We start from the raw sequence: 23,488 nt of genomic DNA on the forward strand, positions 1-23,488 counted from the left end.
ATCATGGTAGATTTCAGTGCGTGACACACCCGTTCGCTGGTCGTACCAAGGACCACTTAGGCTCACTTATACGACAGAGTGCACAAGGATGCCAAACGTTAAGACTGGTGAACCGAAAACAAATAACTGTGCCCTCAGCAAATGAGTAGTACGAAACATTTGAAGTCACACTGTTGGGACAGTAAGAACTTCAGCACAAGCTCCCCAGTTCAAACTATTCACAAATAAAGTCAGTATCAGGACATGTACCAAGTACCAACCACACAGGACAGAGCTTCGACCAGAAGTGATTACCAGACCAAAGACCCGCACCCCAGTGCCTCGCACCTCTCCAGAAGAAAATCCGTTTTACCGCAAAGTGTTTTCCCGCAAAGTGCACAAACGAAACTGCCTTCACTCATCATGAGCCAATCACGGGGCTCTAGAGGCGCTAAGTCTCCCGTCCCACAACATGAGCACAAACGCACGTTGAACCAGGGAAAGAATTAAGAAACCTACGTGGGAAAAAAGAAACCGCCAATTACTGGCTTTTTTAAGTTTTTGCGGAGGTGGAAGATGATTTTTTCCAAAGTCGTGTCTCTTCCCACAGCAACAAGTGAACAGATACAGTCTCAAAGATCTTTATCTGAGTCGCCTGTACCTTGGCGCTTGTCAGTCCTAGCTATGAGGTGTAATAAAGATTCCATATACAAACGTTTCTCAGACGCCGGATTTTTCTTATACAACCAAGGCAGCCGATGTAAGTGGTTCACTGGCCTATTTGCACTGTCAGCGACCACGAAAATGGGTGAATTTTTAACACATGTGCCTCTGCACATAATGCCCAGTTTATGACTCTACTTTGTATACGTGTTCTTTCAGACCTTTGCCCCAGCCCAGGCTTCCGCTGGTGCCACAGCAGATAGTGTGGCATTGTTCTGCTGGAGTCTTATCTCAATGAGGGGCTGCCCTGTCTGCCCTGTACAGCTGTTGGCCTGTCCAGCAAGATTTACTAACGGATGGGCTCGCTGCCAATTGCAGAGACTCACTCAAGGTGTGTCAGGTTGTAATGAAATCTTTAATAATTTTCCATTTGCGAAAAATAGGTGAGAGACTAACAAGTCCTCTCTCACCCTGTCGTACACCTTATCTAATCTGTGCATTTCGTACTTTGTCTTCCGGTCTTATTGGCTCCTTCTGGCTCTTGCAAATGTTGTATATTAACCTATCTTTCTATAGCTTGCCTTTATGTTCCTTAAAATTTAGAACACCTTGCACCATTCTATCCTGTCGAACGTTTATTCAGAGTAAACAGTTCCTATGAAAATATCGTGATTTTTCATCAGTCTCTCTTCCATTACCAACCGCAACTTTAGAATGCCTCTCTGGTGCCTTTAACTTGACAAAAGCCAAACCGATCGTTATCTAACATACTGTCTATTTTCTTTTCAATTCTTCTGTTTATTCTTCTTGTGAACAATATGGAAGCATCAGCTCTTAAGCTGCTAGTGTGATGACGGGTCATCTATCTCTTCTATGTAGACTCATGTTTCTTCTTCTTTAGTCATCAGACAGGTCTCCCCCTCATAGAGGTCCTCAATATACTCTTTCCACTTATCCACTGACTCCTCTGCATTTAACAGCGAAACTCCCATTGCACTCGCAATGTTACCACCCTTGCTTTAACTTCAGCAAAGGCTGTTTTGACTTTTCTATATGCTGATTTAGTCCTTCTGACAATCATTTCATTTTCGATTTCTTCAAATTTGTCATGCAGCCATTTCACCTTAGCTTCCCTGCTCTTCCTATTTATTTATTTCTCAATTGGCTTATATATCTGTATTCTTGAATTACCCAGAACATTCTTGTACTTCCTGTATTCATCTAACAAGTGAACTATTTAACCACCGCTTTAAACACCTATAACGTGTATTCACAGTACATGTGGCCAGTAATTGGAAAAGTGTCATAGTGATCCTTCCATTGGTGAAAGATTACGGACGAGTGCCCCATTTGGATCTCCTGAGTTGAAATGGCTATAAGAAAAAGATTGAATAACCAATGAAAGCGTAGCGTTATACTACTTGGGGTGTGGAATATTAGAAGTGTCGAGTGACAGGCATGCTAGCAAATCTGAAAAGCGAAAGGCAAAGCCTCAATATAGATATAGCAAGCGTCACTGAGGTTAAGTGGATAAAAGACCAGGATCTCTGCTCAGAAGTGTCTAGAGTAATATCAGCGCAGAAAAAGCAGTAAAAAACACTATAAATGGAGTAGAATTTGTTGTGAATAGGAACGTAGTGCAGAGAGAGGGTAGTCGTGACAGTTCACTGATAGGGTTGTCCTCTTCAGAATCAACAGCACGCCAACAAAAATGGTTCAAATGGCTCTGAGCACTATGGGACTTAACATCTGAGGTCATCAGTCCCCTAGAACTTAGAACAACTTAAACCTAACTAACCTAAGGACATCACACACATCCATGCCCGAGGCAGGATTCGAACCTGCGACCGTAGCGGCCGCGCAGTTCCAGACTGAAGCGCCTAGAACCGCTCGGCCACCTTGGCCGGCAGCACGCCAACACCGACAACAGTAGTTCAGTTGTACATACCGATGTCGCAAGCAGTGGAGGCTGAGATAGAGAAAATATATGACGATATTGAACGGGTAATTCAATATGTAAGGGGAGGTAAAAGTGTATCAGTCATGGGAGACTGGAGAGCAGTTGCTGGGTACGGGAATGAGGAAAGTGTTACGGGACAATATGAGCTTGGTACTGGGAACGTCAGAGGAGAAAGGCTAATTGAGTCCGCAATAAATATCAGTTACTAATGGGGAACATTCTGTTCGAGAATCAGAAGAGGAGGATGTATGCTTTGAAAAGCCAGGGAGATAGAGGAAAATATCAGTAGGATTACATAATGGCCAGACAGAGATTCTGAAATCTAATGATGGATTACTGACTGGGATATGAGGTGTACCCAGATCAAAAGTTCATAGTGATGAAGAAGGCTGAAGGCTAAAAGACTGTTGAGAAATAATCAGTGCACAAGGAAGTTATATACGGTAGTAGTAAGGAATACTGAGACACGCAATAAGTTGTCTCACACTATAGATAACTGGATAATATGTAGCTCAGTACTCAGTTCAGTTAACCGGCCGATGTGGCCGAGCGGTTCTAGGCGTTACAGTCTGGAACCGCGCGACCGCGACGGTCGCAGGCTCGAATCCTGCCTCGGGCATGGATGTGTGTCATGTCCTTAAGTTAGCTAGGTTTAAGTAGTTCTAAGTTCTAGGGGACTGATGACCGCAGCTGTTAAGTCCCATAGTGCTCAGAGCCATTTGAACCATTTTTGAACTCAGTTCAATTGAAGAGGATTGGACATCTCCGGAAAGGGTAATCACAGGTGTTGGAAAGAAAACTGTAGGTACAAGGTAGGTAACTGTGGAAACATTGTAGGTAACAGAAGTATTTCAGCTGATCGACAAAAGAATATAGTACAAAAATGTTCAGGGAAATTCAGAAATACAGAAACACAAGTCATTAGGAACGAAATAAATAGGAAGTCCAGGAAAGCCAAGGCAAAATGGCTGCATGAAAAATGTGAAGAAATCGAAAAAGAAATGACTGTCGGAATGACAGTGTCGGCCTACGGAAAAATCAATAAACCTTCGATAACTTTAAAGGAAAGTATAGTAAACATCAAGAGTGCTGCGGGAAAGCACCTGTTAAATGCAGAGGAGATAGCAGATAGATGGAAAGAGTACACTGGGAAAGACTTGACTGATGACGTGGTAGAACAAGAAACACGTGTCTACAGTAAAGAGATAGGGGATACAGCATTAGAATCAGGATTTAAAAGAGTTTTGGAAGACATATCAGATAAAGCGGAAGCGATAGATAGTTTTTCATCAGAATATCATTGATGTTAGTGTGAAGACTGCATGTCTGACCATCTGACTTTCGGAAAAACATCAACCACTAAAGATAGCAAGAGCCAACAAGAGCAAGAATTATTTCACAATCAGATTAACAGTTCATGCATCCAAGTTGTTCATAAGAAGAATATGCACAAGAATAAAAAGGAAAATGTAGAATCTGTTAAACGACGATCAGTTTGGCTTTAGGTGAGGGAAAGCCACCAGAGAGGCAGTCCTGGCGTTGTGTTTGATAACGGAAGCAAGACTAGAGAAAAATCGTGAAACATTCATAGGATCTGTTGACCTCGGAAAAGTGTTGGAAAATATAGAACGATTCAAGGAATTCGAAATTCTGCGAAGAAACTGGGGTGAACTGTAGCAAAGGACGGATAATATATAATATTTGCAGGTACCAAGATGGAACAATAAAAGTGGAAGATCAAGAACATAATGCTCGAATTAAGAAGGTATAAGGGAAGTATGCAGTTTATCGCCCCTACTGTTCACACTACACATCGAACAAGCAATGACAGAAATGAAAGAAAGGTTTAAGAGTTGCATTAAAATTCTGGGTGAAAGGGTATCAATGATAAGATTCGCTGATGAATCTGCTATCCTCAGTGAAAGTGGAGAAGAATTATGGCATGATCAATGCAATGAGTTCAGAGTACTGATCGAGAGTAAATCGAAGAAAGACTAAAGTAACGAGAAGTAACAAAAATGAGATCTAGAAACTTGAAGTCTGAATTGGGGATCCCTAGGTCAACGAAGTTAAACAATTCTGCAACCTATGTAGCATAATAACCAATGAGCAAGGAGGAAAAAAAAACGCCGAAAGGGTGTTTCTGTACAAGAAAGTCTACTTGTATCAAACACAGGTCTAAATTTGGAAATTTCTGAGAATGTACGTTTGGAGCACAGCACTGTATGCTAGTGAGACATCGAAAATCAGAAGACAATCGTAAAGCAGGCGGAGATTGTCAGTAGTATCGGCGAGGAAAGAAACATATGGGAAACTAGAAAAATGGACAGGATGATAGGATATATGTTAAGAAATTTTGCTAGAGGGTGTTGTGGAGGGTAAAGCTATAAAGGAAGACAGAGATTGGAATACTTCCAAAATTGTAGAGGAAGGCAGAGTCTGGAATACATCCAGCGCAGCGCTGAGATGCGAGGAATCCGTAGCAGGCCGCCCCACACCAGTCAGAAGACTCGAAAGGGGAAGAAAAAACTATCAGCAAAACTGTCGTGACTGCCTGTTTGTGTGTTTTAACACGCTTGATGGAAACTGCTAGACGATTGTAACGGGTTTTCGCGGGTAACGTGAGCTTAGGTTGGGACAGCCTGAAGGCTATAGTTTATCAAAATCGGATCACGGAAAAAATAACGTGATTTAAAGTTTTACGAAAACCGTTTTGCATGCTGTCTGTCTGAGTGAACACGCTAATCTCCTAAACTGCAAGACGTTTTTTCATGGGGTCTTCGCAGGTAACTTGAACATAACTCGCGGCTCCATACAATTAGATCTACATTTATATCATTACTTTGCAATTCACAATTAAGTTACCGGCAGAGAGTTCATCGAACCATCTTCAAGCAATTTCCCTACCGTTGCACTCTAACCGCACGTTGCGAAAACGAAAATGTAAATCTTTACGTTCGAGCTGTGGTTTCTCTTATTTTCTTGTGGTGACCATTTCTCCATATGAAGGTGGGCATCAACAACGAGATAGGCTATATTTTATCAAAATCAGATCCCGAAGAAAATATCGTTATTGAAGATTTATGAAAAGCCTGCTCTGTTTGAGAAGGCTAATTCCAAAACTACTATACAATTTTCATGGGGCTTTACACAGGTAACTTGAGCATTGCTTGGGGAAACTTATAGGCTTTATTTCATGAAAATCGAATCACAGAAACAAATATCGAAAGCTAAAGATTTATCTGAAAGTGTCAAATCTGTCTGTCTTTTTGAACACGCTAATCTCTTTCACGGGGTTTTCCAAGGTAACTAGTACATGGCTTGGTGCCCCATATAGCCTTTACTTCATCAAAATCAGATCACGGAAAAGATGATGTCGTAACTCAAAGTTTTATTCATGCTAAAGTAACCCTGTTTGTTTCGTTTTGAGGAGGTATGCCGCTGAACAGATTTCGATGAAATTTTACATGGAGATACACTGAACCCAGACGAACATAGGCTATTTCAGTAAGCGTGCGTTGCAAGATATTTACTGATTTGAAGAATATTGCGCGATATGTTTACTCTTTCACTTTTGATGGCTCAAGATGGTGCAAAAGGCTCTGAGCACTGTGGGACTTAACTTCAGAGGTCATCAGTCCCCTAGAACTTAGAACTACTAAAACCTAACTAACCTAAGGACATCACACACATCCATGCCCGAGACAGGATTCACTTTTGATCGGATCATATTTGTGAACATGTCTTTATTGTTTGGTAAGTGCTACGTGATACGATTTAAAGTTATGAATACGACATGCTTCCTTAATGTACAGTATAATGTACACGTCACATATCGTGTAGTTACTTCAATAGCAAGATGCACTGATGAGCGCTTCATCCAGTGCCCCTCTGTACACCTTGTAGCAAACCTGCACATAACGACACATCGTAATTTGGTACAGTGCGTTCGAAGAGGCTCGAGTGGGCCGCGTATCATGAGTTACGTTTAGCCGAACAGGCAGGCTGATAAAGGCAGCTAATGTGGTTGAACATCCACTAGCTTACTTACTCACCATCTCACAGCTTAAAAAAAACAACTGATCTGAAACACAGCCTCGTTTAGCACCTAGTAAATAATAAATTTGAATGGCAAAAATGCAATTTTTCATACTGCTGTTATTATATAAACTTTAGCTTGAACTTGTCATCATTATGTTGTTGTTGGTGTTGTTGTGATCTTCAGCCCAAAGACTGGTTTGATGAGACTATCCATGCTAGTCTGCCTTACGCAACCCACTTCATCTCTGCATGACTATTGCAACGTACATCCATTTGAAGTAAAATGTGAACTATAAACTTCAGCCGCGGTGAGGACACAAGGTTTTGAAAGGCATAGTTTTATTAAAAGAAGAGACTGGTTAATAGAACAGATATCGAAACATCAAGGAACTGTCAATAGGTTAACGGAGGAATGAGTGGAGGCTAAGAAAATGTTTACAGAGTGAGAGAAATGCTTATCTACAGCAATCAGATTCTAATGGTTGTATGTTGCAGTTATTATTCAGAGAAGATGAGGTTTGCACAGGATAGTCTAGCGTGAAGAGCTACTTGAAACTAGTCCATGGAGTGAAGTCTGCAACAACATTGTAACAAATTTTGGATCGGGACGACTTTGTCTTGTTACTGGATTTCTGACGGTTCACTGCGGCAATCTCCTAGCAGCCTCGTGTAGTGACTTTTGCCGATTCGCTGTCCCGCACAATGCTTTAGCGATACTGGCGTAACCGACAAAATACTCTCCTGCGCCAGTTCCTTTGTCTCGAAATACCGTCCTATCTGCAGCATATACTTTATTTCGGTCTCCGTCTCTTCTTACAAATTTTCTCCTCTACGGCTCTATCTGATACCATCGGAAGTTATCTTCTGATGTGTTAACAGGTATCTTGTCATCCTGTCAGTGTTTTGCACATATTCATTTTCTCAATGGTTCTCCAATGAATTTCCACATTTCACATCATGTTAGTATACCTAAATTTCAAACGCTTCTCTACGTTTAAAATGATTCAGTTACCTTCTTCTCCAGTTGCCGCTGCAGTGCAGTACTATGTTCAAGAAACTTTTTCCCAGAAATTAGCTTTTCCTAATTGAAGAATATGTTTGACACTAGCAGGCTTCCATGAGCGAGAAATGCCCTCTTTGCATTAGCTATTCCACTTGGATTTTCCTCCTCGCTTCCTATGTCATGGACAATATTGCTTCCAAGACAAAGGGAATCCTACACTCGATCCATTACATTGTCGCCAGCATCGAGTACGCTGTGAATAAAATACATGGGAGATGGTTATGCTACAACGTCTGAAGGTATAACTGTGACAGAAATGTTCTAAGATGAAGCTTAGACGCATTGACGGAAGTGTCTTATGTGCCTTGCTGTTCAAGTGGTGTACTGATTACCTGGTAGAAAATATTGATAATTTAAGACTTTTTTGAATTAATGTTACATAAAATCAATTATTATCAGAAAAAGGTGCCCAGATATCTACTGAGGAATTTATAATGTTTCAGAGTGGTGCAAAGATTGGTAATTTGTTTGAAATGTTCGGAAATGTAAAGTTTTGTTGTCGACAAAATATAGAAAAGTTACATTCATTGCCTAATAAGTTGCAACCGGATTTGGTCTACTCATGCAAAAATACGGTGCGCATCAACAGTTTTTGGGAATATGTAATGAAACGGTCAGACACGCTCAGTCGTAGCCAGGGCCGTTGGTATGCTTCTTTTCATTGGTAGGATACTGGAAAAGTCAGTCTGTCTACAAAAGAAGCTGCTTACAAAACACTCGTGTGTTCCAGTCTAGAACTCTGATAAACTGTGTGGGACGCATGCTAGATAACACTGACAGGGGATAATCAGCGTATACAGAGAAGGGAAAAACACATGATCACAAATTTATTGAACTCGCTAGGGAGTGCCACAGAAGTACCGAAAACCTGAACTGGTAGTACGTCTCTCACGTCCTGGAGCAGGTCCTACCGTCAGCTTTGGACGAAGGTTTGTTCTGCGTGGTGTACTCAAGGTATGAATGTGGCTACGGTCTATTGTTAATAATTTACTTTTAACGTAGTGAGTGGGAGAAATTCTCCTAAGAAGCTTAGCACAGGTGATTTTCGAACGTAGAAGTGGTAGGCTTCGTAGGAAGTGAATGAGAGTGCATACACTTGAGGATCCAATTTAAGAATAATTTATTTACCAATAGTTCAACCTTATTCGGAGAGGTGTCTTACCCAAGCTTTATACCTTTCTAAATCAATGAGTACGCCTCACCACTCTATATCTTAGTCTTTCCCAGCAACTCATAATTCCTGAGTTTCACCAATTGCTATCAGAGAATCCCAGCAACTCATAGTTCCTGAGTTTCACGTATTGCTATCAGAAAAGAGTGCTCTGTTTGCAACTCGTTCCTGCTGGATGTATTCAAGTCTCTGTTTTCCTCTACAATTTTTACCCTCTCCAACTCCCTCTAATACCATGGAATTATTCCTTGATGCCTTAACAGATGTCTTATCACGCCATTCCATCTTCTCGTCAGTATTTTCCATTATATTTCTTTCCTCGCCCATACTTCTACTCGATTCTCAGGATAAACTCTCATTCCTTACCTTAATCAGTCCATCTAATTTCCTTCACATTCCATCTTCTCGTCAGTATTTTCCATTATATTTCTTTCCTCGCCGATACTTCTACTCGATTCTCAGGATAAACTCTCATTCCTTACCTTAATCAGTCCATCTAATTTCCTTCACTCTTCAGTAGCACATCTTCCATGCTTGTATTCTCTTATGTTCCGGTTTCCCCACAGTCTATGTTTCACTACCATAAAATGCTGTTCTCCCGCAAATAAAGGCATATGTTCGATACTAGTAGACTTCTATTCGCCGGGAATGACCACCCTGCCAGTGCTACTGTGCTTTTTATATCCTCTTTGCTCTGTCCGCCATGGGTAATTCTGCTTCCTTTTTTTCCTGAGTCATCGGTCTTCTGACTGTTATGACGCAGTCCGCCACGAATTTCCCTCCTGTACCAATCTCCTCATCCCAGAGTAGCACTTGCATCCTACGTCTTCAATTATTTGCTGGATGTATTCCAATCTCTGTCTTCCTAAACAGTGTTTGCACTCTGCATCTCGTTCTAGTGCCATGGAAGTCATTCGCTGATGTCTTAACAGACGTCCTGTCATGCTATGCCTTCTTCTTGTCAGTTTTTTCCGCATATCCCCTTCCGCTCCGACTCTGTGAAGAACCTTCTCATTCCTTACCTTATCAGTCAGCTTACTTTTCAACATTAGTCTGGAGCACCACATCTCAAATTCTACGATTCTCTTCTGTTCCCGTTTTCCCACAGTCCATGTTTCAGTGCTGTGCTCCAAACGTACTTTCTCAACAATTCCTTCGTCTAATTAAGGCCTATATTTGATACTAGTAGACTTCTCTTAGCCAGGAATACCCTTTTGCCATTGCTAGTAGGTTTTTGATGTCCTCCTTGCTCTGTCCGTCCCTTGTTATTTTGCTGTCTAGATAGCAGAATTCCTTAACTTCATCTGCTTCGTGACCATCAATCCTGATTTTAAGTTTCCCGCTGTTCCCATTTTTGCTACTTGTAATCACTTTCGTCTCTCTTCGATTTAATCTCAGTCCATATTCTGTACTCATTATACTGTTCATTCCCTTCAGGGGGTCCTGTAATTCTTCTTCACTCTCACTCAGGATAGCAATGTCATCAGCAAATCGTATCACTGTTAGCCTTTCGAACTGAATTTTAGTCCCACGGCTAAACCGTTCTTTTTATTCCAGCATTGTTTCTTCGATATACAGATTGAACATTAGGGATGAAAGACTACAAGGCACTCTTACACCAGTTATAAACAGAACACTTCATTCTTGGTGGTACACGCTTATTATTCCCTCTTGGCTGTTGTACACGTTGTATATTATCCGTCTCTCCCTATCACTTAGACCTATTTTTCTCAGAATTTCGAATATCTTCAACCATTTTACATTGTCAGATGCTTTTTCCAGGCGACAAATCCTATGAACGTGCCTTATTTTTCTTTAGTCTTGGTTTCATTATCAACCGTAACGTCAGAATTGCTTCCCTAGTGCCTTTACTTTTCCTAAAGCCAAACTGAATGTCATCTAACACACTCTCAATTTTCTTTTCCATTCTTCTCTGTATTATTCTTGTCAGCAACTTGAATGCATGTCTTTCCGAAAGTAAAACAGTAATTCGACAGACTCATAAATTCTACACACCAACGTGAATAGTCGGTTTGTTGCCACTTCCCCAAAAGGTCTTAGAACTTCTGATGGAAGATTATCTATCTCTTCTGCCTTATTTGATCTCAAGTCCTCTGAAGCTCATTTAAATTCTGATTTTAATACTTTATTCTCATCTCTTCTAAATCGACTCCTGTTACTTTTTCTATCACATTAGACAAATCTTCCCCTTCATTGAGAATTTCAGTGTACTCTTTCTACCTATCAGCTCTCTCCTCTGCATTTAACAGCACAATTACCGTTGCACTCTTAATGTTAGCATCCTTGCTTTTAATTTCACCGAAGGGAGTTTTCACTTTGCTATATGATGAGTCAGTCCTTTCGACAATCACTGCTTTTTCGGTTTCTGTACGTAGCCATTTCGTCTTAGCTTCCCTGCCCTTCTAATTTATTTCATTCCTCAGTGACTTATATTTCTGTATTCTTAATTTCCTGAACATTTTTGTACTTCCTTCTTTCGTACATCAACTGAAGTATTTCTTCTGTTACCCATGGTTTCTTCGCAGTTACCTTCTTTGTACCTATGGTTTTCTTTCCAACTTCTGTGATTGCCCTTTTTAGAGATGTCCATTTGTCTTCAACGCTACTGCCTACTGAGTTATTCTTTATGGCTGTTTCTATAGGTCTCGAGAAGTTCTAGCGTATCTCGTCATTCCTAAGTATTTCTCTATCGCACTTCGTTGTGTATTGATGCTTCCTGACAAGTCTCTTGAGCTTCAGCCTGCTCTTCATCACCACTACGTTGTGATCAGAGTCTGTATCTCCTCCTGGATATGCCTTGCAATCCAGTATCTGATTTCGGGACCTCTGTCTGACCATGATGTAATGTAAATGAAATCTTCCTGTATCACCATGCCTTTTGCTAGTATACCTCCTCCATTCTCATTCCTTGTCTCAAGCCCATATTACCCTGCAACAATTTCTTTTGTTCCTTCCCCTGCAACTACATTCCCGCCCCCCAAACCTATTGTATTTACTTCTCCTTTTACGTACTGTATTACCATTTCAGTATCTTCATATCTTCATATACTTTCTCTATTTCTTCATCTTCAGCTTGCGACGTCGGCATGTATACCTGATCTATCGTTGTCGGTGTTGGTTTGCTGTCGTTTATGATATGAAGAATCCAATCACTGAACTGTTCACCGTAACGCACTCTCTGCCCTACCTTCCTATTCATAACGAATACTACTCCCGTTAAACCATATTCTGCTGCTGTTGATATTACCCTACAGTCATCTGAGCAGAAATCCTTTCTTCTTTTGATTACTCTGCACTGACCCCTACTATATCTAGACTGAGCCTCAGCATTTCCTTTTTCAGATTTTCTAGCCTCCCTACCACGCTCAAGCTCCAGATATTCCGCACCACGACTCGTAGGACGTTATCCTTTCAGTGGTTATTCGATCTTTTCCTCATAGTAAATAGTAACCTGCCCCTTGGCAGTCCCCTCCTAGAAATTCGAATTCTGCCTAGGTAACAGAATTCCCCACCTCCATCTACTTCGTGATCACTGATCCTGATATTAAGTTTCTCGTTTTTCTCATGCTACTTCTCATTACTTTCGTCTGTCTTCGATTTTCTCTCAATCCATATTCTGTGCTCACTTGACTGTTCATTCCATTCAAGACATCCTGCAGTTATTCTTCACTTTCACTGAGGACGGCAACGTCATCAGAAAATCTTAGCACTGGTATCTTTTCTCCTTGAATTTTGATTCCACTTTTGAACTATTTTTTAAATTCCGTTATTGCTTCTTAGATTAATAAAATTCAATAGCCATTAATTTTTCAGTAATCTATGAAAGCCGTCCTGTAAACTTTAGAGAACCGTTATTAACAGCAGAATCTAACTACTCCCCTGTATGGGACTGCAAAGACAAGATTCGACTACACAGTGCAATCAAATATATTTCAGCGTACTTCCTGCCCTCCGTAGGCGATCAAAACGTAAATAAATCCTAACGTGTGGTGCAACGTGAAGCAACTTCTCTCATATGTTACACAGTGGTTGATATAGTATGTATATACATGTATATTTATTCGTAAGACTGATCTCGCACTCTAAGAATTCGATATGATTTCAAACTCAGCATAGTTGAATCAGAGTCTGCTTTGTTTTTTACGTTAAACATTCTTTCTACCTTTTTAATATTAAGAGCAAATATCTTGCTACATTCTCATTTTACAACCCATCAAACATAACCCCAACATCACTAAACCATGTTTTGAACAAACGCAAATTTTAAAACAGAGAAAATACTGAAGTCGGAGCAGAAGAGAACTTGACACTCGACATGAGCAGAAGCATTATAGAAAGAACGAACAAGCAAAATTAGGGTGCTAGTGCATTGCTGTTAACAGACACGAAAAACGTATACCTGCTAAAAACAGATTTTTCCGAATAACTTGTGTTGATAGCAGCAGTACATATTATTGTAATGAATTCATGGGTTTTACAGATGTATCAAATTTATCGGCTTTTTACTCGGAACAGAATGGCGAATAATGCTAGACCGTTCATAATAATTTTCTGCTTGTGAAAGTACTTTTCATGTGGATAACTTGACTCTAAACCACTTGCTCGTAAACAGCTTCCCTTCCTTTACGACACAACTTGAGAAATAAACTTCAAAATTTCCGCCTCAAGACTGTAATGTTCACTTACTGGGTGTGGCCTTGTTTTACGTCAAAGTTATTTTGTGTTGAGTTACTGATTTTATACTGTGGTACAAAAACTTTTAGTACCTTTAATGCAAAACATTGTTAAAATGCAGTGTCCAAGGAAAGCCGTAAATTGCACTGACGGAATTAATTTAGAGCTGTTTAAAAATACCCTCGCATCATTACCATTAACATTTTGAGAAAATTTTTAGCAGCTTACAGATGGATTTACCATGTTATAGGTAAACGTATATCATCCACTATGATAAACTAATGCTGTAACACGGAAATGTCAGTTGCATTCATCATTCGCCTGTCATGCGGCTGCATTCTAACAGCCGGGAGAGTGACGCACAATAATTACTTTGGCTTCCAATGTTTCGTGTAGATTATCTGTGACGAACAGTACCTCGTAATGAATTCCAACGAAGTCCACGCGGCCGGCCGGAGCGGCCAAGCGGTTAAAGGCGCTACAGTCTGGAACCGCGCGACTGCTACGGTCGAAGGTTCGAATCCTGCCTCGGGCATGGATGTGTGTGAAGTCCTTAGGTTAGTTAGGTTTAAGTAGTTCTAAGTTCTAGGGGACTAATGACCTTGAAAGTTAAGTCCCATAGTGCTCAGAGCCATTTTTGAAGTCCACGCAGTGATACAACGTGTAGGTTCGTCAGTAATAAGGATAAATAGTGAAAGTCAGGTGGTATATCCACATCAGTTTTGAGTGAAGCACTCTTCGTAGGTACTGAACCAAATATAGCTATATGATTTATCTGCTCGTAATGATTTCGCCGAAGGGGAAAATGTTCACTTGTATTATTTATTCCTGAAAAGAAATATATAATTCTGTAAAGGACGCAAATATTTTGTTTTGCTTATAAGTCCACAAAAACTAAGGCCTTGCTCAAAAATTTAAGCAGGATAAAGTTAGTGGAAACAGAAGAAGCTATTGATTTAGATGTAGATTTATACGTAAGTTTGCTACCTAAATAATGTAACACTTGATCTCTCACTCACGCTGCAAATCCGATATGATTTGAAACTCTACATATTTAAATCTTAGCCCATTTGTGCTAGGTGTATCAATGTAAAGAATACTAACGAGAAATGAGAAGACAATAAATACTCAACAGAAACTGAAACAATAACAGGAGACGGTTCTATAGGAAAACTAAAGTTAAAGACAGGTAGAGGAGCTGCGTTGTCGTACACCGCATGGATCACACGCACAAACATGCATTCTATTCAGTTCGCCCAAACTCGCAAACTGCTTCGAAAGTCAGCACATGCTTTTGGGGTGAATACACGATAAGTTTACGAAAACGCGTTTCCTGAGACATTACTAAATTTTCAAAGTGTTTACGTCGTTTGTGTGAGATATGGTGACTCTGTTGTGTTCTTCTTTGGCACACAGTTGTTGAAGGTGACACGAAAACAACATGTGAGTTTGAAATCCGAGCTATTCACACGGTTATTTACTCATATTTACACAAGCCAATTGCCAGTACTTCATTTGTGCCGAATTAGAGTCTATTTAGTAAATCTTAAATGGGTTTTTAATGTAGATTTCACATCAAAACTTGTGCAAGTGCTGATATATACTGTGTATTTTCAAACCCTGCACCACGAGAAACGTATTTTGCCTTATAGCATAAGCTGTAATCAACAGCTGTGCTTGTAGAACCTTAGCAGTAGTATGCATGTACAGAGAATCGTTCATTTAAAACTTCTGTACACATCAACCTGAATTTACGTACGTTTCGGAGAGTTCTACGATATTGTGGTGTTGGGTTGCAAAACTCCATGGACGTTTGAAATTCTTGACCTAACTCAGAAAATTAATTAAGAAACAGACACGACTTTAAGACCCACACTGAATTACTGTCCATAAAATAATTAATTAATACAAAGAAATGTTAAGGCCCTACCTGTGGATCCTAAGGTGTAAATTTACATAACATTGAAAATTTGATTAATTAAAAATGGCAAAAGAAACCGATTCAAGTGAACACGTTAATTTAGCCAAATATATCACTAACATGAAGCGCAATTAACTGTCTGAGAATAAGTTAATATCACAATACTGCACTATAAGGTTTACACCAAGTGAATCTACTGGTTCCCAGAGGTAGCTGAAAAGTCTCAGAATGTGATCGATAGAAACTGACGTTCTGGAATGACATGCGAGTTTCTAACTTAGCGAAAACAGTAAATGTTTGCTTAATCGTTAGAATGAGAAATGCGTGTATGCACCAACGCACGGGTGGATGCAGGCAGATAACTGCAAGCTGCGACAAAGGTTTGACGAAAGTAGTGAGCTGCTAATTATACTCACCGTGTAACGTCCCCTTAGAAAAATTAATGATTTACTGTGCTGATAAACATCTTATGTTATTTGATTTTCAAACAGCTGATCAAAACTGAACGTACTCAGACATTCACTAAAGTGACACACAATATTTTCAGAGCAACGCAAACTGACTTTCAGTAATCCCTACAAAAGAATGGCCCTGACTAACAATAACCTATATCTTTCATGAATTCTTACCTCACAAAAAATCTTCGTTCCTCGAACAACTGCAATACAGCGAGCGCCAATACTGCCAGCTAAATAAAAGGTTCCAACTACTGAAGGCACTAACTACTGATAGGCATAGCTAGCAAATGAAAGATTTTGATGCAGAACAAACAATGTATTTACCTTAATAGTGATCAAAAGTCATTATATATATATATATATATATATATATATATATATATATATATATATATATATATATATATATATATATACTCCTGGAAATGGAAAAAAGAACACATTGACACCGGTGTGTCAGACCCACCATACTTGCTCCGGACACTGCGAGAGGGCTGTACAAGCAATGATCACACGCACGGCACAGCGGACACACCAGGAACCGCGGTGTTGGCCGTCGAATGGCGCTAGCTGCGCAGCATTTGTGCACCGCCGCCGTCAGTGTCAGCCAGTTTGCCGTGGCATACGGAACTCCATCGCAGTCTTTAACACTGGTAGCATGCCGCGACAGCGTGGACGTGAACCGTATGTGCAGTTGACGGACTTTGAGCGAGGGCGTATAGTGGGCATGCGGGAGGCCGGGTGGACGTACCGCCCAATTGCTCAACACGTGGGGCGTGAGGTCTCCACAGTACATCGATGTTGTCGCCAGTGGTCGGCGGAAGGTGCACGTGCCCGTCGACCTGGGACCGGACCGCAGCAACGTACGGATGCACGCCAAGACCGTAGGATCCTACGCAGTGCCGTAGGGGACCGCACCGCCACTTCCCAGCAAATTAGGGACACTGTTGCTTCTGGGGTATCGGCGAGGACCATTCGCAACCGTCTCCATGAAGCTGGGCTACGGTCCCGCACACCGTTAGGCCGTCTTCCGTTCACGCCCCAACATCGTGCAGCCCGCCTCCAGTGGTGTCGCGACAGGCGTGAATGGAGGGACGAATGGAGACGTGTCGTCTTCAGCGATGAGAGTCGCTTCTGCCTTGGTGCCAATGATGGTCGTATGCGTGTTTGGCGCCGTGCAGGTGAGCGCCACAATCATGACTGCATACGACCGAGGCACACAGGGCCAACACCCGGCATCATAGTGTGGGAAGCGATCTCCTACACTGGCCGTACACCACTGGTGATCGTCGAGGGGACACTGAATAGTGCACGGTACATCCAAACTGTCATCGAACCCATCGTTCTACCATTCCTAGACCAGCAAGGGAACTTGCTGTTCCAACAGGACAATGCACGTCCGCATGTATCCCGTGCCACCCAACGTGCTCTAGAAGGTGTAAGTCAACTACCCTGGCCAGCAAGATCTCCGGATCTGTCCCCCATTGAGCATGTTTGGGACTGGATGAAGCGTCGTCTCACGCGGTCTGCACGTCCAGCACGAACGCTGGTCCAACTGAGGCGCCAGGTGGAAATGGCATGGCAAGCCGTTCCACAGGACTACATCCAGCATCTCTACGATCGTCTCCATGGGAGAATAGCAGCCTGCATTGCTGCGAAAGGTGGATATACACTGTACTAGTGCCGACATTGTGCATGCTCTGTTGCCTGTGTCTATGTGCCTGTGGTTCTGTCAGTGTGATCATGTGATGTATCTGACCCCAGGAATGTGTCAATAAAGTTTCCCCTTCCTGGGACAATGAATTCACGGTGTTTTTATTTCAATTTCCAGGAGTGTATATATATATATATATATATATATATATATATATATATATATATATATATATATATATATATGACATCCAGTCTTACAAATGTACTGTCTTTGTCCAGATCATCCGCTATCAAAACTCCGCCATCTCACTCCCCACATCCACCATTGCTGGCGGCTCACCTTCAACTGCGCAACCCTACGCGCTGTTAACATGCAGCTGCCCAACACTACAATAACAAACAGTCCAAACCAGTCCCAGACTACACACAACACAGCCAATTATTTTCATACAGAGCGCTACGTGGCGTTACCAACATAAAAACCTAAACAGCCTACTTACAACCGTAAATTATCATCATAAGACCCGCAGAGTTGCCGTTACTACTCGCTCACTGAAGCACAGGGTGAAAGACGTGCATACATGGATGGGAACTCTGCCCTCCAGTCAGATGTTGATGTGGAGACTGCAGCGCACAGAGATCCGTTCTGCTCTAAGACTTAGGTTGATCTCCATGAATATTCTAGCGGAATTGTACAACCTACTCTTACCTTCCTGGCAATCAACACATGACCACAAATCGCTGTTGAAGAACTCTCAGTCCACTATACACGTGTGTACAAATGTAAGTATTACTGTGCTGTATTCTTCTTGTTGTATTGGGTTATCCAATGTGTTCAAAAATCTATTCCTCTGTTTCATTTTATTTACTGTCTGCGGTGCCTCCCCGCTCTGCTGTGTTGTTGTTGTTGTGGTCTTCAGTCGTGAGACTGGTTTGATGCAGCTCTCCATGCTACTCTATCCTCTGCAAGCTTCTTCATCTCCCAGTACCTACTGCAACATACATCCTTCTGAATCTGCTTAGTGTATTCATCTCTTGGTCTCCCTCTACGATTTTTACCCTCCAAGCTGCCCTCCAATACTAAATTTGTGATCCCTTGATGCCTTAACACATGTTATACCAACCGATCCCTTCTTCTAGTCAAGTTGTGCCACAAACTTCTCTTCTCCCCAATCCTATTCAATACCCCCTCATTAGATATGTGATCTACCCATCTAATCATCAGCATCCCTCTGTAGCACCACATTTGAAAAGCTTCTATTGTCTTCTAGTCCAAACTATTTATCGTCCATGTTTCACTTCCATACATGGCTACACTCCATACAAATACTTTCAGAAACGACTTCCTGACACTTAAATCTATACTCGATGTTAACAAATTTCTCTTCTTCTGAAACGCTTTCCTTTCCATTGCAAGTCTACATTTTATATCCTCTCTACTTCGACCATCATCAGTTATTTTGCTTCCCAAATGGTAAAACTCCTTTACTACTTTAAGTGTCTCATTTCCTAATCTAATTCCCTCAGAATCACCTGACTTAATTCGACTACATTCCATTATCCTCGTTTTGCTTTTGTTGATGTTCATCTTATATCCTTCTTTCAAGACATTATCGATTCCGTTCACTGCTCTTCCAAGTCCTTTGCTGTCTCTGACATAATTACAATGTCATCGGCGAAACTCAAAGTTTTTGTTTCTTCTCCATGGATTTTAATACCTTCATTGCTTGCTCAATACACAGACTGAATAACATCAGGGAGAGACTGCAACCCTGTGTCACTTCCTTCCCTACCACTGCTTCCTTTGGTGTCCCTCGACTCTTATAACTGCCATCTGGTTTCTGTAAAAATTGTAAATAGCCTTTCGCTCCCTATATTTTACCCCTGCCACATTCAGAATTTGAAAGAGAGTATTCCAGACAACATAGTCAAAAGCTTTCTCTAAGTGTACAAATGCTAGAAACGTAGGTTTGCCTTTCCTTAATCTGGCTTCTAAGATAAGTCGTAGGGTCAGTATTGCCTCACGTGTTCCAATATTTCTACGGAATCCAAACTGATCTTCCACGAGGTCGGCTTCTACTAGTTTTTCCATGCGTCTGTGAAGAATTCGCGTTAGTATTTTGCAGCTGTGACTTATTAAACTGATAGTTCGGTAATTTTCGCATCTGTCAACACCTGCTTTCTTTGGGATTGGAATTATTATATTCTTCTTGAAGTCTGAGGGAATTTCGCCTGTCTCATACATCTTGCTCACGAGTTGGTACAGTTTTGTCAGGACTGGCTCTCCCAAGGCTATCAGTAGTTCTAATAGATGTTGTCTACCCCTGGGGCCTTGTTTCGCCTCAGGTCTATCAGTGCTCTGTCAAAATCTTCACGCAGTATCATATCTCCGATTTCATCTTCATCTACATCCTCTTCCATTTCCATAATATTGACCTCAAGTACATCGCCCTCTATATACTCCTTTTCTGCTTTCCGTTCTCTGCTTAGAACTGGGTTTCCATCTGAGCTCTTGATATTCATACAAGTGGTTCTCTTTTCTCCAAAGGTCTCTTTAATATTCCTGTAGGCAGTATCTATCTTACCCCTGGTGAGATAAGCCTCTACATCCTTACATTTGTCCTCTAGCCATCCCTGCTTAGCCATTTTGCACTTCCTATCGATCTCATATTTGAGACGTTCGTATTCCTTTCTGCCTGCTTCATCACAGCATTTTTATATTTTCTCCTTTCATCAATTAAGTTCAATATTTCTTCTGTTACCCAAGGATTTCTAGCAGCCCTAGCCTTTTTACCGTCTGCGATACTGCATGTAATATAACACAAGAAGCCCTCAATGGCTAAGTGCAAACAATCCTAGGTAAACTTCACAGTACGTAGCAAATGCAATTTATAACAGCTGTCTGGCACATATTCCGAGTAGGCTTCTGACCATTGTCGTCCGGTCACTGGCGGATTGTACTCGGTCCGCAATTGGCTGAGGCTAAGTCGATGCCTACATCCCCTGCGCCGTGCGTGGCGCTGGTGGAACTCGCGCAAGTGGCGAGTCTCTATGGCACTGGCGCTAGCTCGCACCTTAGCGCCTGTGGTGCTTTGCCCTGACTATGTCTGTTCGGACGACATAGCAAAACCACAGTTATTAACATGTTACTGTTGGTAGATCGGCGTGTTACAGTCCTGCACTTAGTCCTTTCCTCCCGGTGCAAGGGAAGTACCACGTGCCAGACTCTTATTGTTCTAAAATAATAGGTTACATGGGTATTTATTGCAGAATGATAATGACGATTCCAAAACAGAGTAACAATTTAACGCATTTGTAGCAGTTCTGTAAACAACACAACAATGGAATATCGATTACACTTTATTGCATTAAGCTTTCCAGTTCGACGTGGTTTTGGAGAGGTAACTTACGCCATATAACTGAGTCTACGATCTTGTTCCAGTTTGTTCGGTAGTCTACAAACTCTATTTCTTGCTTTCGCCAGAAAGAATTCAGGGATGCTTCAACACTTTAATCTGCATTCTACTTGATTACAAGGTCGCTCAAAATTCCTTAAATGTGGATCTCGCTTGAAGTGCCTAAAGTTAAATAGGTCTTCTTACAACACAATTACATATAATACAGAGCAAAAAATAATAAAAACATGAATTTATGCAATCTTTCCCACACGGATAACACATCAATGCAATGGCATTATATATTTCACTGAAAATGATCATTCGTAAACTATATCAGGTGTTATTACTTACTGAGCTTCCTTTTCACGTTGTGTTTTAGTTTTCACACCTCAAATTTTCATTTTGCTTCCTTTCGAACGCTCCCGCACAGGCAAATAGCCATTCACAGTGATCCAAAGTACACAGTCACTTAATCAATACTACACCGTGAGCTGCAAGATGATAATAGTGGAAACAACCAGCATAAGAATGGGCTAATAATGCAGGCTGGAAAATATGTCTTGAGCATAATATATTCCGAACCATTGGCCGCAATGTACATTATACTATATGATCAGATTCATATTTTTCAGTAACAAACTGCTAAGAGAAGGAGTACGAAAGACCTGATTGTATTCAACAGCGTTAAAGAGCGTACCAGAATTTAAGTGGAAACGCATCAAACTGTATTTTGACTTCGGCTACTTTTAATACGTTTTTGAAACGATGCTCCTGCGCTGTTTAAGGGATGACAGAAATGTTGATATTTTTACTAAATACGTTTAGGAAAACAGGAGGCAGCCGCACTACCTATCCAGCGAAAAAATGGCATGTCCTCAAATGACACACAATATCTTACTAACAGAATTCTTTTTTTAAAGTTCCAGCTAGTCGACCACTTACTTGAACATGTAGCTGCTTTACTATCCGCTTCTCCTAACCTTAAAACATATGCTCAGTTTCATTGCGTTTGCTCCCGGTCGTTACGTGAAGGCCGTCGGCCACTGCGTTTTCAGTGGCGAGAGATCTACATCTACATCTACGTGATTACTCTGCTATTAACAATAAAGTTTCTGGCAGAGGGTTCAATGAACCACCTTCATGCTGTCTCTCTACCGTTCCACTCTAGAACGGCACGCGCGAAAAACGAGCACTTACATTTTAGCGTGCGGGCCCTGATTTCTCTTATTTTATCGTGATGATGATTCCTCCCTATGTAGGTGGGTGCCAACAGAATGTTTTCGCAATCAGAGGAGGAAACTGTTGATTGAAATTTCATAAGAAGATCCCATCGCTACGAAAACGCATTTGTTTTAATGATTACCACTCCAGTTCACGTATCATGCCTGTGACACTATCTCCCCTATTTCACGATAATACAAAACGAGCTGCCCTTCTTCGTACTTTTTCGATGTCATCCGTCAGTCCCATCTGATGCGGATCCCACACCGCACAGCAGTACTCCAGAATAGGGCGCACAAGCGTAGTGTAAGCAGTCTCTTTGGTAGGCCTGTTGCACCTTCCAAGTGTTCTGCCAATGAATCGCAGTCTTTGGTAATTTTTCAAATTTGGTACTCTCGGCACTGTGGTTCTGTGGATCTGGGAATAGCGTGTTTCTGAAATGAAATGTCCCTTGCGTCTAGCTCCAATCAACATTCTGTGTTCACAGTCTTTTAATTTCCGTCCTGCTGCCACAAACACGTCGGAAACCTTTTCATATGATATACTTAGTACAAATGACAGCTCCGGCGATATACTGCCCTTTTATACCTTGTGAAGGCGATACTACCGCCATCTGTATATGTGTGCATCGCTGCCCCATGACTTCAGTCACCTCAGTGGAGTGTAGCAGGTCTTCCTATGGACGCTCCAAGTTTCATCGTGCTATGTTACCTGTCGGTGATACCTACATCTGCATCTACATACATACTCCGCAATCCACCATACGATGCGTGGCGGAGGGTACCTCGTACCACAACTAGCATCTTCTCTCGCTGTTCCACTCCCAAACAGAACGAGGGAAAAATGACTGCCTATATGCCTCTGTATGAGCCCTAATCTCTCTTATCTTAGTGGTCTTTCCGCGACATATAAGTCGGCGGCACTAAAATTGTAGTGCAGTCAACCTCAAATGCTGGTTCTTTAAATTTCCTCAGTAGCGATTCACGAAAAGAACGCCTCCTTCCTCCAGAGACTCCCACCCGCGTTTCTGAAGCATTTCCGTGATGATCAAACGTACCAGTAACAAATCTAGCAGCCCGCCTCTGAATTGCTTCTATGTCCTCCCTCAATCCGACCTGATAGGGAACCCAAACGCTCGAGCGGTACTCAAGAATAAGTCATAGTAGTGTTTGATAAGCGGTCTCCTTTACAGATGAAGCACATCTTCCCGAAATTGTACCAATGAACCGAAGCCGACTATCCCCCTTCCCCACAACTGCCAT

The 23,488-nt window shown here is 41.5% G+C and overlaps 1 protein-coding gene across 1 annotated transcript in view; it reads left to right on the forward strand.

Annotated features, from left to right (window-relative positions):
- Positions 1-23,488, forward strand: part of LOC126203267 (protein sidekick-2-like) — a 794,175-nt gene that overhangs the window by 725,375 nt on the left and 45,312 nt on the right. The window lies entirely within an intron of this gene.

This window comes from Schistocerca nitens, chromosome 9, assembly GCF_023898315.1.
Source record: "Schistocerca nitens isolate TAMUIC-IGC-003100 chromosome 9, iqSchNite1.1, whole genome shotgun sequence".
Lineage (NCBI taxonomy): Eukaryota > Metazoa > Arthropoda > Insecta > Orthoptera > Acrididae > Schistocerca > Schistocerca nitens.